The sequence below is a fragment of the Filicampus tigris genome, chromosome 3 (genome assembly GCF_054856515.1).
Source record: "Filicampus tigris isolate MCC_2025a chromosome 3, RoL_Ftig_1.0, whole genome shotgun sequence".
NCBI classification, from domain to species: Eukaryota; Metazoa; Chordata; class Actinopteri; order Syngnathiformes; family Syngnathidae; genus Filicampus; species Filicampus tigris.
This window is the reverse complement of record NC_141219.1, coordinates 7,940,303-7,953,556: the sequence shown is the minus strand read 5'-3', so window position 1 is coordinate 7,953,556 and position 13,254 is coordinate 7,940,303.

Genomic DNA, 13,254 nt, shown 5'->3' with positions numbered 1-13,254 from the left:
TTTAGGCTGTGACAGGAAACTGCTGCAGTCATGTGCAGCGGTTGAATATGCAATGAGCACCTGCCTTTTTTTCCTCGTGATGCCTGAAGTGACATTTGGTCAATGTTTTATTATCATTATTGTTATTTCCATCTGTGCGTGAATGTGTGTGAAAGCCTGTTGACGTTCATCAATAAGTGAGAATACAAAGGGTTAAAGTGAAAGTCAACCCAAGAATTATTTTTCCAGAATATGTTCAATGCAGGCCCACTGGTCTAAACACGGCATTCTGATGAATATTGCGGTTGTGGAATATGAGAATTCCACCCATTAAGGTTTGGTGGGTTTCAGAGGATTTCAGTTTAGGCCGTGGCATGTTTTTGGAATTTGGGAATGAATGGCTTAGTCTTTGATTCAATACATGTCAGAAAATGGGCAAAAACATTGATCAATTTTCCCAAGATAGCTGACCTTCATGAACGTCTTGTAATGTAATGTAATTTCATGGAGGACAAAAAAACCAACAACAAAGTATTTACACTTGACTGAAATGACTGAATATATGGCCTTTTAAAATAATATTTAAAACAAGGTTGAAGACCTTTTAATGTCATTTGCATTTTGTTTGTTCTGTGTTGCCATTGGGCGTTAAATTGGCCACTTATGCTTATGTAGTGATGCAGAATTTTTCCTCCATTCATCGACAAAAACAGGTGTGAGGTCTGCTGGAGCATATTACCTGTACTGTTTTAAAGTTTGATTGATTTTTTTTTTTAAATTTTTCGGGGGGTGCACTTATGTGTTCTTATGAACACTTTTATAGGGATAATAAGAGGGAGGATAGGTTGATATGGAGAAAGCGAAAGTGTCAGGCTGCCTCTACTCATTAGAGCTGCATTTTACACATAGAGAGGAGTCCAGGGATTACTTCTGTTTGATCTACTTTGCATAAACCGATGCAATCTAACCATGCGTGTGAGGAAAAATCAATTAAATTCTCCGTAATTGGACTGACAGTGCACTCCAAGTAGAACAGAAGTCAATATTAAAGATGAAAAATGAAGCCAAAGGCCACCTTACTCCATTGATTTGCGCTGAGAAGAGGCGGCTTCTAGATATTATTGCCACATAGGAATATGAGCTATTGAACTACATAATGTTGTTATTGTCTCAGCATTGAAATGGATGAGAGGCTGAGCGGGAGTATGGGCTGACAGCTCCAATTAAGGCTCACTGATCTATATATAGAGCTGCTTTGTTTATTCTTTGTGAAAAGTCCGTTGGCAACACACGTCTGCTTAGGTAGGAGCCACCGTCAATACATAACTAATGCAAGCAGGCTTCATCCAGATGCAGTTATTGGAGAGGCGCAAAAGCATATTAAGCCTTTACTTATTATATATTCATTATGAAATGTGCGACTATACTACAAGCAGAAGGACATTTATTGATGGTTACAAACATGAAAATGGAGCAGCTTTCTTATTCAGTGATAAACCAAATATTGATGATGCTGTTGGTTGATTCTACAGTTGAACGGGTTACATCAATGTTTTTTAACCTATAATACTCCTAAATTCCTTTGGGCTGTATTACTAACCCAACCACTTTGATCTTTAATGCGTTTTACAAATTTAAGAAACATAAGACTATGGCAAAAGAAAGGCCCTGTTCTGCGCATTTTACATCTCCTAGAAATCCAATGAATAATATATTCACTCCAGGTGAAAGTTGCTAATCTTGAGGAGGGAATTCAGCATGTTTCAAAGTAACAATCACTTGGGAGCAGGGGCGGAGCCATGGGTGGGCTGTCAAACTGCCCACCCAGTGAGATTCCTGAAAAAATATATACTTAAAAATGTTTAAATAAATTACTATTAAATTATTTTTGATTTTGTCTTTGATTGTGTTTTTAATTTTATTGAATATTAAGAATGGCATAATTGTGATTAGCATCTAAGGAAGATTTGGACGTCATGTTATTCAGTTTGGCATTTTATTGGAATATACGATGTGTCGGGACAGGAGGATTGTGCTCATTGAGAGAATTATTCAGGCCCACCCTGATTTTTCCAGGCCCACCCATTAGCCACATTCTGGCGCCGCCCCTGCTTGGAAGCATTTGCTAGGCTAATAGTTTTAGAAATGACAACTCAGATTGGTGACCAGCGAGAATGTTTTTGAGCAATAATAATAATAATAATAATAATAATAATAATAATAATAATAATAATAATAATAATGATAATAATAATAATAATAATAATACTAGGTGCTAGAATGCAATTTGAGCACTAGTGAGGAAGTCACATTGGTTGGAACATAGGTGGCTCCCCCCTGAAGCAATAAATATTCCAACCTTTTAATAAGGAAAGCCTACAATTACATGTATTTTTAGCCTGAACACCCCCCCCCACACACACACACAAAAACAAAGTGCAATGTCTATTACAAATGCAATCGCCATTCCTGCAGACTGTTAATTAGTGAAAAATTACTGCCAACAGGATTCCTTGGACTGACAGGTGAGCTAAATGTCGATCATGAATATTGAAATTGGAAACAAAAAGTGAAAATAGTCATTTTAAGCTAAAAAAAAAAAAAAAAAATCAAATTAAAGCCTGCCACAGTCAGTACAGTGTAGACATGTTTTCTGCATGCTCGCTTCATCTGTCCTCCCTTCAGCTTATGTTATTCAGGTTGAACCAAATGCTGACAGATGTGCACTAATAACTAAGACAGATGGACTGACCGACAATCAAAAGATAGGCAGATGATCTCATAGTTAATTGACACTTTGAAAAGGCATTTTGGATCATTTTATCGACACATCTAGGAATATCCAAGTTGTGTGTGTATTGGTTACTGGATCATTTTTACTATAAGGTTGTAGCGATTTTAAGAATGATTAATGTATTACATAGTGTATAGTCTTGTGGGGATACTCCAGAAGGATTCAGGTACTGGACTATGCAAAGTGCGCTCCCTCAACTTCGCTTGCAGCTTGTTGCTCTCTGTAGGGTTAGCTTTTTTCATATGTTTGTGTAAATTTGTGGTGTTACCACGGTAGCAGAGCACTTTATTACACAAATCACACTTAGCACTGTCCTTTTCTGTCGTTGTAAATAAAGTCCACACCGCGCTCCGCTTCTTGTTTGGCTCCATATTGCTTTAGGTTCCGGCCGCTCTCTCGCTCTCCCGTCGCCCTCTCTGCCAGGGAGGGGATAAAAGTGTGCCTGAGTCACTCACTCAGGCAGAGACTCAGAGAGCAGCAGGAGGCGCTGGGCGAGTGAGAGAGAGAGAGGGGGGGGGGGAGAAGTGGCGCTTTGTGCGAAGTGTCGATCCCAGGACAACTTGTATCGATTCGATCCAAGTTCTTGCTTAGTATCGATAATATCGATATTTGGATTGATTCGCCAACCCCTAATGATCAGTGTAGATCTCAGGGGGTGGCCATTTTGCCACTTGCTGTCCACCAATCATGGCTCAGCTCCAATAAACAGGTGAGCCGTGATTGGTCATTTCCTGAGCCCTGAGCAACTGTGATGTCATTTCCAGTCGACAGAAAGTGACAAAATGGCCGCCCCCTGAGATAGCTAAGAACGGTTGTATTTTGCTGCTTAACTCATATTCCACAAACGCAATATTAATCAGAATTCTATTTTTAGAATGGTAAAGGCGCATAGAACATATTATTGTAAAGAGTTTTTTGGGCGTGACTTTATTGGTCTGGTGGCTTTTGTCCTTGACGGACGTAGACTGGAGCATATTAGTCCATGCTGTTATTGTGTTTTGACTCGTCTGAAATTGAGTGCCAATGTCATATTTACATTTTAATTGCTTGGAACCTTCGAAGAAATCCCTCTTGTCATGATATTGGAGCTTAGAAAAGCAAAGGAAAGCATGGCCCAATGTCAACATGCCCGCCACTGGTCCCCTTCCACCTCTTACCGTCCTCTCCTGCCTGTCATCTTATCAGGACCCTGGCAGACGCTGTGATCAGGGTTACCAAGCGCTACCTCGTATGTTTGTTTGCTTCTTATCCCACCTCGTGGCGTGGCATGCGGCACACAGCGCCTCAAGCCCCTTAGCATACCCTGCATGGACGGCAGAGATAAAACAAACTACAAAAAAAAAAAAAAAAATGGCACTGAATATAAGCTGTCAGAGAAGACGTAGACATCACCGGAGGAATCTGCGTGCCCTTCCCTCAGGAGAGGAGATCAGTCCTGTAGACTCTTGAATGTCTGAGTGGAAAGTTTAGCAAGCCAGCTACAGTATGTGACTGATATTCTTTCCTCAGGTGTGTCACTTCATTGTCTTTAAAGCTGCTCCTTTCTGATTTACTCGCACTTGCCCGCAGGTAATGATGCAGTAAAAGTCTGATGGAAACAGCTGCCCAGTAAGCTAGTAGGAGGATGGATGGTCTTTTGGGTTTGCAACACATCTGGTGCCTTCTGGCAGACAATTTACAGATTTTTGTCAAATTATTTTCTAATTTCTTTTCAAAGATCCTGTCCGTATCCCATAACAGGTGTCCGTAAACTGTTGTGATTGTAATGCTAAATGCTAAGGGGATCCTGTCACAGATTGTTTGGGGCTCTTTAAAAATTTAGGATACTTCTTTAGTAGTCAAAAAGTCTATTCACCCATTCATACACGTTCTATCTCTTATAGGGGTCACAGGTGAGTTCGAGACTGCTGCTGAACTTCCTAAGTGGGTTGCGCATACACAAGATTTGAGTCGCAGGTTAGCTTGAGTTTGTCCCAGCTGACTTTGGCAGCGTGGCAGGGCACACTCCGGACTGGTCGCCTGTCAATTGCAACTTTTCGGCTCCCAGGTGTGAATTTTGTGTGTGTGTTTCCTGCTCTGCTTGTAAGAAAAAAAATGCTTAACTTTTTATGATTGTCGTAATTAGATCACGCTTGTCTTTGCGCTTCACTAAGACTTTTTGAAGCTTCCAAGAGGAGGTGCTTTACGTTTTCTCTCCGGAGTCCTGCAGGCAGGGGCAATGTGACAACAGGAACCCAGATCTGTCAGCTGATGCTTTTATGGGACGGGAAGTGTTTGAATTTCATACGTACTTATCAAGTCTTCATACCAAACTGCCAAAATCAGTCACTTGTAGATTATCCCAAAAAGTATGTGTGCTGTTTTTTTCCCCCTTCCATTTGTCATAGCGACAGGGATTAAATGATCATTGGAAATATTGGACTAAATGCACTAATTGGCCATTACTGTCAAGTGCGAAATCCCTGGAGAAATTGCTTCACCTTTTGAGGTCAAAATGACCGACAAGGACATTTTGATGCCGTTCACTATGTCGAGCAGAAAATACGTCACTTAGTTTGCCTTTGCTGACTTTTGAGCAGCAAAAGCTGTGTCCAGAACGGTGAAGGTCAGGAGCAGATGCAGGACAAAAGATACAATTCAAAGTGACAAATGGGTAGAAAAAGAATGAGATAGCGATTGTCAAGAGAAGAGAGGGAAACAGAAAGAGAGAGCGATGAGAGACAGTGCGGTGCCCGGCGGTGGCAGAGAAAGAGGAGGAGGCAGTGAATAAATAGTCAGCGGCTCTAATAGGAATATCAAGCCAGTGAAAGGTAAACAGGCTTCTCCAGGCAGATACAAAGGGAATGTGGTGGCTTTGAGAGCGCTGGAGTGCCGGCACGCTGCTGTGGCACAATGATAATAGCCCCAGGCCTGCCTGCATCCCAGAGATAAGGCAGAGCACTGGCATGTGTCGCCCCTGATCCCAATTTCACAGTCAATATTCATCCAGCTCGACAAACAAGCACCATTTAAGATAAAAAATAAATATAGAGTCCTTCTGCTATTACCTCCTGTTTATAAATCTGCACACAGCGCCGGCTGCCTTTTAAACAGTAGCAAAGACACAGCCTGCTAGCCCCCAACAACCCCCCCCCCCCCCCCACGCCACCCCACCCCGACCAAACTACCCCCGCCCCTTCTTTCCAGGCACTTCACTCCTCCTCCCACTCCTCTCATCCTCATCTTCGCCGTCTTCCTGCACATCTGGGGATTTGCATTGCTTTGTTTTTTTTTAGTCTTCTTTGACTGCTGCAGGGGTGTGTGCCTTTATGTGTCTTCTCATGAGGCCACGTGAGTTTTGCATGCGTGCCAGATGGTCATTGAGATAGAAGGCTGGATACTGTAGATATCCCGATGACTGTGCTCGCTTTGATTGATGCAGACTGGATGTGTGTTTTTGTCTAGTGAAACCTTTGCCACAGCATATGGTGTCAAGTTGGAGCATTTTCGTACCGCGTTATGTTGCCCAGACACAAATTGAAATGTTACATTGATATGCTCATTCATCAGACACTTGTAGCTACGTAGCAGGGAGAACAATACACACACAAATGATATGCTCTGCACTTAAATATTGACAATGCCAGACTGAGCGCCAGAAGTCTCTGCATTTGGCGAAGACTGGATTCACTTGGTTTTAGACTTACAATTATTTGGGAAAAGGTTGATGAGCAAAACACTTTATCTTATCATGCAGGAAGTGTGCCTCTAAAATAAGATTACAGTCTGGATTTAACAATTTATTATCTTGTATTGCAGGCCTTAAGCTCCATACGACAGGCGGGCTGTGCTTTGATCGCCATCTGCGACATTCCCAAAGAGAAATAAATCAAGATCCAAGCGCAGCTGGAAAACTTGTTTTATTTCTTTAGCTGGGGTGCGCTCAGACTAGCTGCCAAAATTACTTTTAGGAGTTTTTGCACCACACTGTATGGCAAAGAAGAGTGTGAAGGGTGGACAATTTATGCCTGACAGGAGTCACACCATCACAGCAGATTCAGATCACTTTTGATTTTGTCGGGTAAATGCAAGAATATTACATCCGTACATGTCCGTTATTAGCACGTGGGCTACATCATTGCTGCCTGACCACCAATCCTCAGGTCATTCACCAGCCTCACCGCGTCAACTGACTTGCTCCATCACATCCCATCACACCAATCAATCCTCCTTCTTCTTCTTCTTCTTCTTCTTCTGCTCCTGTCCGTCCTTTTCTCTCCTGCTACGAACCTGTCCACGAATGACCAACTGTCCATATCCCTTTAAAACTGGCCCGGGCTGAGCCGCTGCCTCCGCGAGATTACTGCACACTCTCCGAGGCTCCACAGATGGGAGAGACAAGCTGCCAGCTGGCACAGGGACACCCACTATCCCCACTGGAAAATGGCCAACAGTCCTGGCTCTGTGGTCTCTGCTCTGCCCATTCACACTCCTGATCGTTACTTGTCCAACATTCTGCTCTAGCACTTCTCACACTCTCTCCATTTGGCCTTCCTTGCTCTTTCTCACTCCTATATGTGATCAACATATATTCGCTGAGGAAAGGAAGGTCCCAATATATTATTGAGATGATGAATTGCGCAGGAAATAGGAATGACTCTCATTTTGCAGGCACTGACATTGACTCTCTCACAGTCATGATACAATATTTTTGTGGCAGTGACTGGGTAATAGCATTGAATTATTATTCAAAGTGGAAATCAACCCAAACATATTTTTTTTCAAGAATATGTTCACAGCAGGAACACTAGTTGAAACACGGCATTCTGATTAATATTGCGTTTGTGGAATATGAGTTAAGCAGCAAAATCCACCCCTTTTTAGCCATCTCAGGGGGCGGCCATTTTGACACTTCTGTCGACTGAAAATGACATCACAACTATTCAGGGCTCAGGTAACGACCAATCACGGCTCAGCTTCAGAAAACAGGTGATCTGTGATTGGTCGCTACCTGAGCCCTGAGCAGTTGTGATGTCATTTTCAGTCGACAGGAGTGACAAAATGGCCGCCCACAGAGATGGCTAAAAACGGGTGGATTAATTCTTATTCCACAAACGCAATATTTATCAGAAAGCCTTGTTTCAACTAGTGGGCTTGCATAGGACATATTCTTGAAAAAAATATGTTTGGATTGACTTCACTTTAAAAAGTACAGTGGAGTAGGTGAGCTTAGGAGGAGCCTGCTGTGATGTCGCAAAACTCTACAGGATTCCGAGGTTCAACATTGAGAAATTTGAGGAATTCATGGACAGTTACTTTCACTGTTAGTCATGGAAGTCACGTCTACCCGAAAAGAGGTGAAGAGGAAGAAAACGACAACTGCTCAACTGACACATGACCTTGACCCCCTCATCCCAGCGGTCAGTGTTTTGGATTTCACCAACAGGAAACCGTTGACCTTCGACTTTCTGCATCAGGAGATCAAACAAAATTCCCCTCGCTTGAGACGCGAGACTTCTCAGGGTTACTGAAAAGTGTGGCACTGATTAAGTGGGCACATCAATGCACTCTTCATTACAACACACCCACTGGATTCGGGGGCCTAAAACAGAGCACACATAAATGCGCACACAAACCAGGATAGAATTTTGCGTGCGTTGGCATGATAAGGCTTAGATCTTCTGAAACAGCATTGATATTCGCTAAATACCTCCATCTGCTGAATAAAAAGAACTCCATGTCGATTATACAACATCATTCTCGCAGATTTTGTTTTTATCTGTCACCTTGCATTCCAGGGCATTTTCAACACAGTGTAATACATCTTGACGCCTGCAATGGGGAAGACGCAAACGCTGCTGAGTGATGAGGACAGCGGTGCGATATGAAAATGCCTTGCCCATCTTTATGTATGACCCCGTCCCGATTAAGCGCATCACAGAATGTTTTTAGGTAGCTTAAAGTTGACGAGCGGAAACTCTCCTGCCCAACCTTCTGCTGGACCACCTGCTGGGCACTGCCATGATTGCACAGTGAGATTGCTGTGCTTGATTACTGTGACCTGGCGGACCCCCTCCAGATGGATACGCACTTGCACACAGACTCACAGGCACTACACTTTGCTAACACCTGGCAATAGGCCTACTGTACATTTAAACACGCTACAGTATATCGGAGACAGCCATGCGTTAATTACACGTTGCGCAATACGCATGCAGTACATATCAGTCAAGCTAACAAATACTCAATCGTCTGTCAAGGCTCTATAGTTTCTCACCATCTGTAATTTACATGCTTATCTATAAATGATCTGCTATTCGCTGGTAAACATTCCAACTCAGGCAAATTCAACCAATTGTCTAATGACAGCTGGGATACGCTAACAGTTCGCCAATGAGGTTTAAGCGCGATAGTAGATGGATGGATGTACGTAGTACTTATATGACGATGCCAATCAAAAGATAAAATTCTTCGTGTAATTCTCTAGATGGAGCTTAATAGATCACAGATGCACCTAATTATGCGAAAGCTAAGTGCATATACTTAAGAATGCAGAACTATCATCAGAAAATGCACCTGCAACGTGTAATTGAAGCAAGTTTGGAAATAGCTTTACACGTTCAAAATAAGCTTTATGATGCAGAAAAAAAGAAAATGACTTTTTTTTTTTTTTTTTGCAGCCGGTGAAAACAAACCACAGCAGATCTGATAAAACAGGGACAGTCCCTGGAATTGAAATTGCAGCACAGGGAAGATAAAATTAATTGATGAGATGAAGAAATGTCCAGCAGATGGAATGTGGAGTCAGCAGCACTGTCACGCGCATGCAAAGACTGGGCCATACAAAGCTTTACGATAAGTAACGTTTGATACTATGAGATAATGACAGGTTTTAGCTGCTTTAGTATATTTGCTTTCAACTGTTTTTTTACACCCCTAATATATATATATATATATATATATATATATATATATATATATATATATATATATATATATATATATATATATATATATGTATATATATATATATATATATATATATATATATATATATATATATATATATATATATATATATATATATATATATATATGTGTATATATATATATATATATATATATATATATATATATATATATATATATACATACATATATACATATATATATGTTTTGCCATGTTTATTAATATGAAAAACCTGTAAAAACCCTCCAAAGCCCAAACTGTACTAGCTAATTAAATTTGAAGACATAATAAATCATCAGCAACATCAAAGCCATTTATACCTGGTGTACATCGATACGTATCTCGATGCGAGGGGTGTGATACGATTCAAGGATGGAACAGTTTCAAAATGATATAATATGAGTCTGTTTTTCGAATGAAAACACACTTTCCAATTTGAATCGTTTTTTTGTTACACCCTTATCTACAGAGCTGGGCATTTTACCAACATTTCCTGGTCCAAGGGTCAAAGCATTGATGCTGTCCGGATCTCACACAAAAGAGACGGTTACAAAAGTCATGTTACTGTGAATATACTAAATTAAGCTACACCAATACAATGCAGAGTTAGAGCTGGAATGCATCAGGAAGGCCGTAGCCCAGATTCGAACCCCCAACCTCAGAACTGGGAGTTTGTGTTTCGAGGACTCGACCACCGTTAATACCAATCATAAATGTATTAATCCAGCTCGTGTATTTGACCAAATCAGATTGAACAGGTGTAGTGACTCATGAGTGAATGCTGCTTTTGGTTACTTGAAGCTATTATTTAATTTCTGTGCTATTATGAAGTGAACCGGGAGGCCAGGAGCAGAAAACATTACAATATTCTAATGAAAGACATCACCCCCTATTCAGAATGCAGTGAAGAGGAAGAGTGTAACAGAGGAAAGGGTAAACTGACATGACACGCATCACTTTGCATCACATTGACGGACTGTCATTATGGTTCACATCCAACTGCACTTGTCTTTATACCAGACTGTGGACGTCACATGATATCAGTAAAACTCAGAAGGTAACTTAAGGCTCTATCCCTTCTACCCCCTATCGTCTACCCCTTCAACCAGTAAGCCCCCCGACCACCCACCCCCTCACAACCCCATGCCGCACAACACCCCCACCCCCCATGTCCCTCCACTGCGTCTCCTCTCCTGTCATGTTTGCAGGAGCGAGAGCTGCGGAGGGTGGCACTCTGATGGCGTGAAGCCAGATGGCAGCCACAAGGCAGGCGGCGTGGCACCGAGAAATGAAGTGCGCACACACGCACGCACACACGCCCGCACACAATCACCCGCTCGTGCTTTTGCTCCTTAATGAAGGTCTATGAATTATTCATCGCACATACACACACACACACACGCGCGCGTACACCGCCTCTCGCAGGGCACATACACAGCTCCTGTCAGCAACAGAAGGCTCGGCGACTTCTCTCTATTTTATTATCATTTCTCCAGGCATTTTCCTTGGTTGTAAAGGAATACCAGGTGGTGCTCTACCCCTCCTCCCAAACTATCACCCCCTCCTCCTACCTCCATCCCATTTCCTTCTCTCACTCCGTCTGACTGAGTCATTGCCATCTTCTCCGAACTTCACACTGACTCTTCTTCCTAGAACCGGCGTCTTTCCCATACACCTGTGGGATGAAAGCTCGAAATACACAGCGACGAAATGGATGTTGGAGGGCAGCCGCGAGAAAGGTGACATCCCGAGGAGAATATTTTATGAGGAAATGCATTCCAGGACTGAGCCCGTTTTTTCAGACCTGACATGTCTCGAGGATATCTATTGTTGACTCGTCCACAGTATTTGTCGTATGGTTGACAACCACTTGTGTCATAAAGTGGATAAAGTGTCTGCTCTATCTTGATATCTACCGCTATAGATCAAGTATTATATTTTAACAGTTTGACTCAGTTAGGATCCTTGGGTACAACCAGCCAGTCTGATCCCATTCAAAGTATGCCCCCATCCACTGCGTCGTCAGACTTGAGCAGTGTAAAGTGACTGTCACATATATGATGGGTCGAAAGATGAAAAGCTGCCCTTGCTGTCAGAGAGGTTCAAGGTAACAAAAGACATGTGAAGGAGAAGGAGGGTGGGTTTGGTGTTACGGGGGGGGGAACCAGTGCTCTCTAGGGAGCGATAAGGATAAGTGAGTCTGATAAAGTGTTCATATATGAGAGGAGTGATGGAGGGTAAAAAAAAAAAAAAAAAAAAAAGGGAAGAGGGAGGAGAGTGAAAGAGTTGCAGAGTGATGGGAGGCGAGGGACAGGTTCCGCTGCTCTGCTAAAGGTCACCAGCCTCCCCAGTGAGGTTGAGTGGTATTTGAACCTCACTACCGCGGTGGTGCCATTGTATATTCTGCCGTCTTTCGTGTGTGTGTGGTTGACAGCAGACACACAACTTCAGAGGGCCTTATTTAAAGCGGAAGTCAACCCAAACGTATTTTTTTTCAAGAATATGTTCCCAGCAGGCCCACTAGTTGAAACACGGCATTCTGATTAATTTTGCGTTTGTGGAATATAAATTAAGCAGCACAAATGCACTCGTTTTTAAGCCATCTGCGGGGGCGGCCATTTTGTCTTCCGTCCACTGAAAATGACATCACAACTGCTCACAACGACCAATCACGGGTGACCTGGTTTCTGAATCTGTGCCGTGATTGGTCGTTGGGAGCAGTTGTGAGGTCATTTTCAGTGGACAGAAGACAAAATGGCCGCCCCCGCAGATGGCTAAAAACGAGTGGATTAACACTTATTCCACAAACGCAAAATTAATCAGAATGCCGTGTTTCAACTAGTGGGCCTGCTGGGAACATATTCTTGAAAAAATATATGTTTGGGTTGACTTCCGCTTTAAGAGACCACAACTGAGAATGTACTATAAAATGTACACTGATCATCCATCACAACATGAGGACCGTATGTACACCTATGTAAGCACTACATTATACTATTATGCATGTGCAAGATATCAGTACTGAGGTTTTGATTGCCAGCGTCAGAGTACTAGCTCCCAGACAGCTGTAGAATAGATTTATAAATAAGGCTACTGGTCTGTAAAAAGAGATGGGAACTTTACACTATTTTGCCGGTCGGTCCTGGGTACCCTTCTGTCCTTTATCAAAAAAATAATCATCCTACGACCCCGTCCGTCCTCATCCTTTTAAAGTGCTTCCGTCCTAACATTCTGTCGGTGCATCCACCCCGCCACCCAAAACAAAACAAAACAAAACAAAACACAACCGACGGACTGGGCGTATCGACGGGGGTGCACCGACGGAAGCGCTTATACAATAGCATGATACTTTTTATGAATAAGAACAGAGGTACGAGGAACGGAAGGGTGCTGAAAGGTCGCGGACGGAGGACAGAGCGGCAAAAAGGGGTAAAGTGCCCACCTATGCCGGTTAAGGGACAATTACAGGGACGGACGAAAACCCACTTCTGTCCTTGCTTAGCCTCTATAACAGTCTTTTGGGGATTGTAGT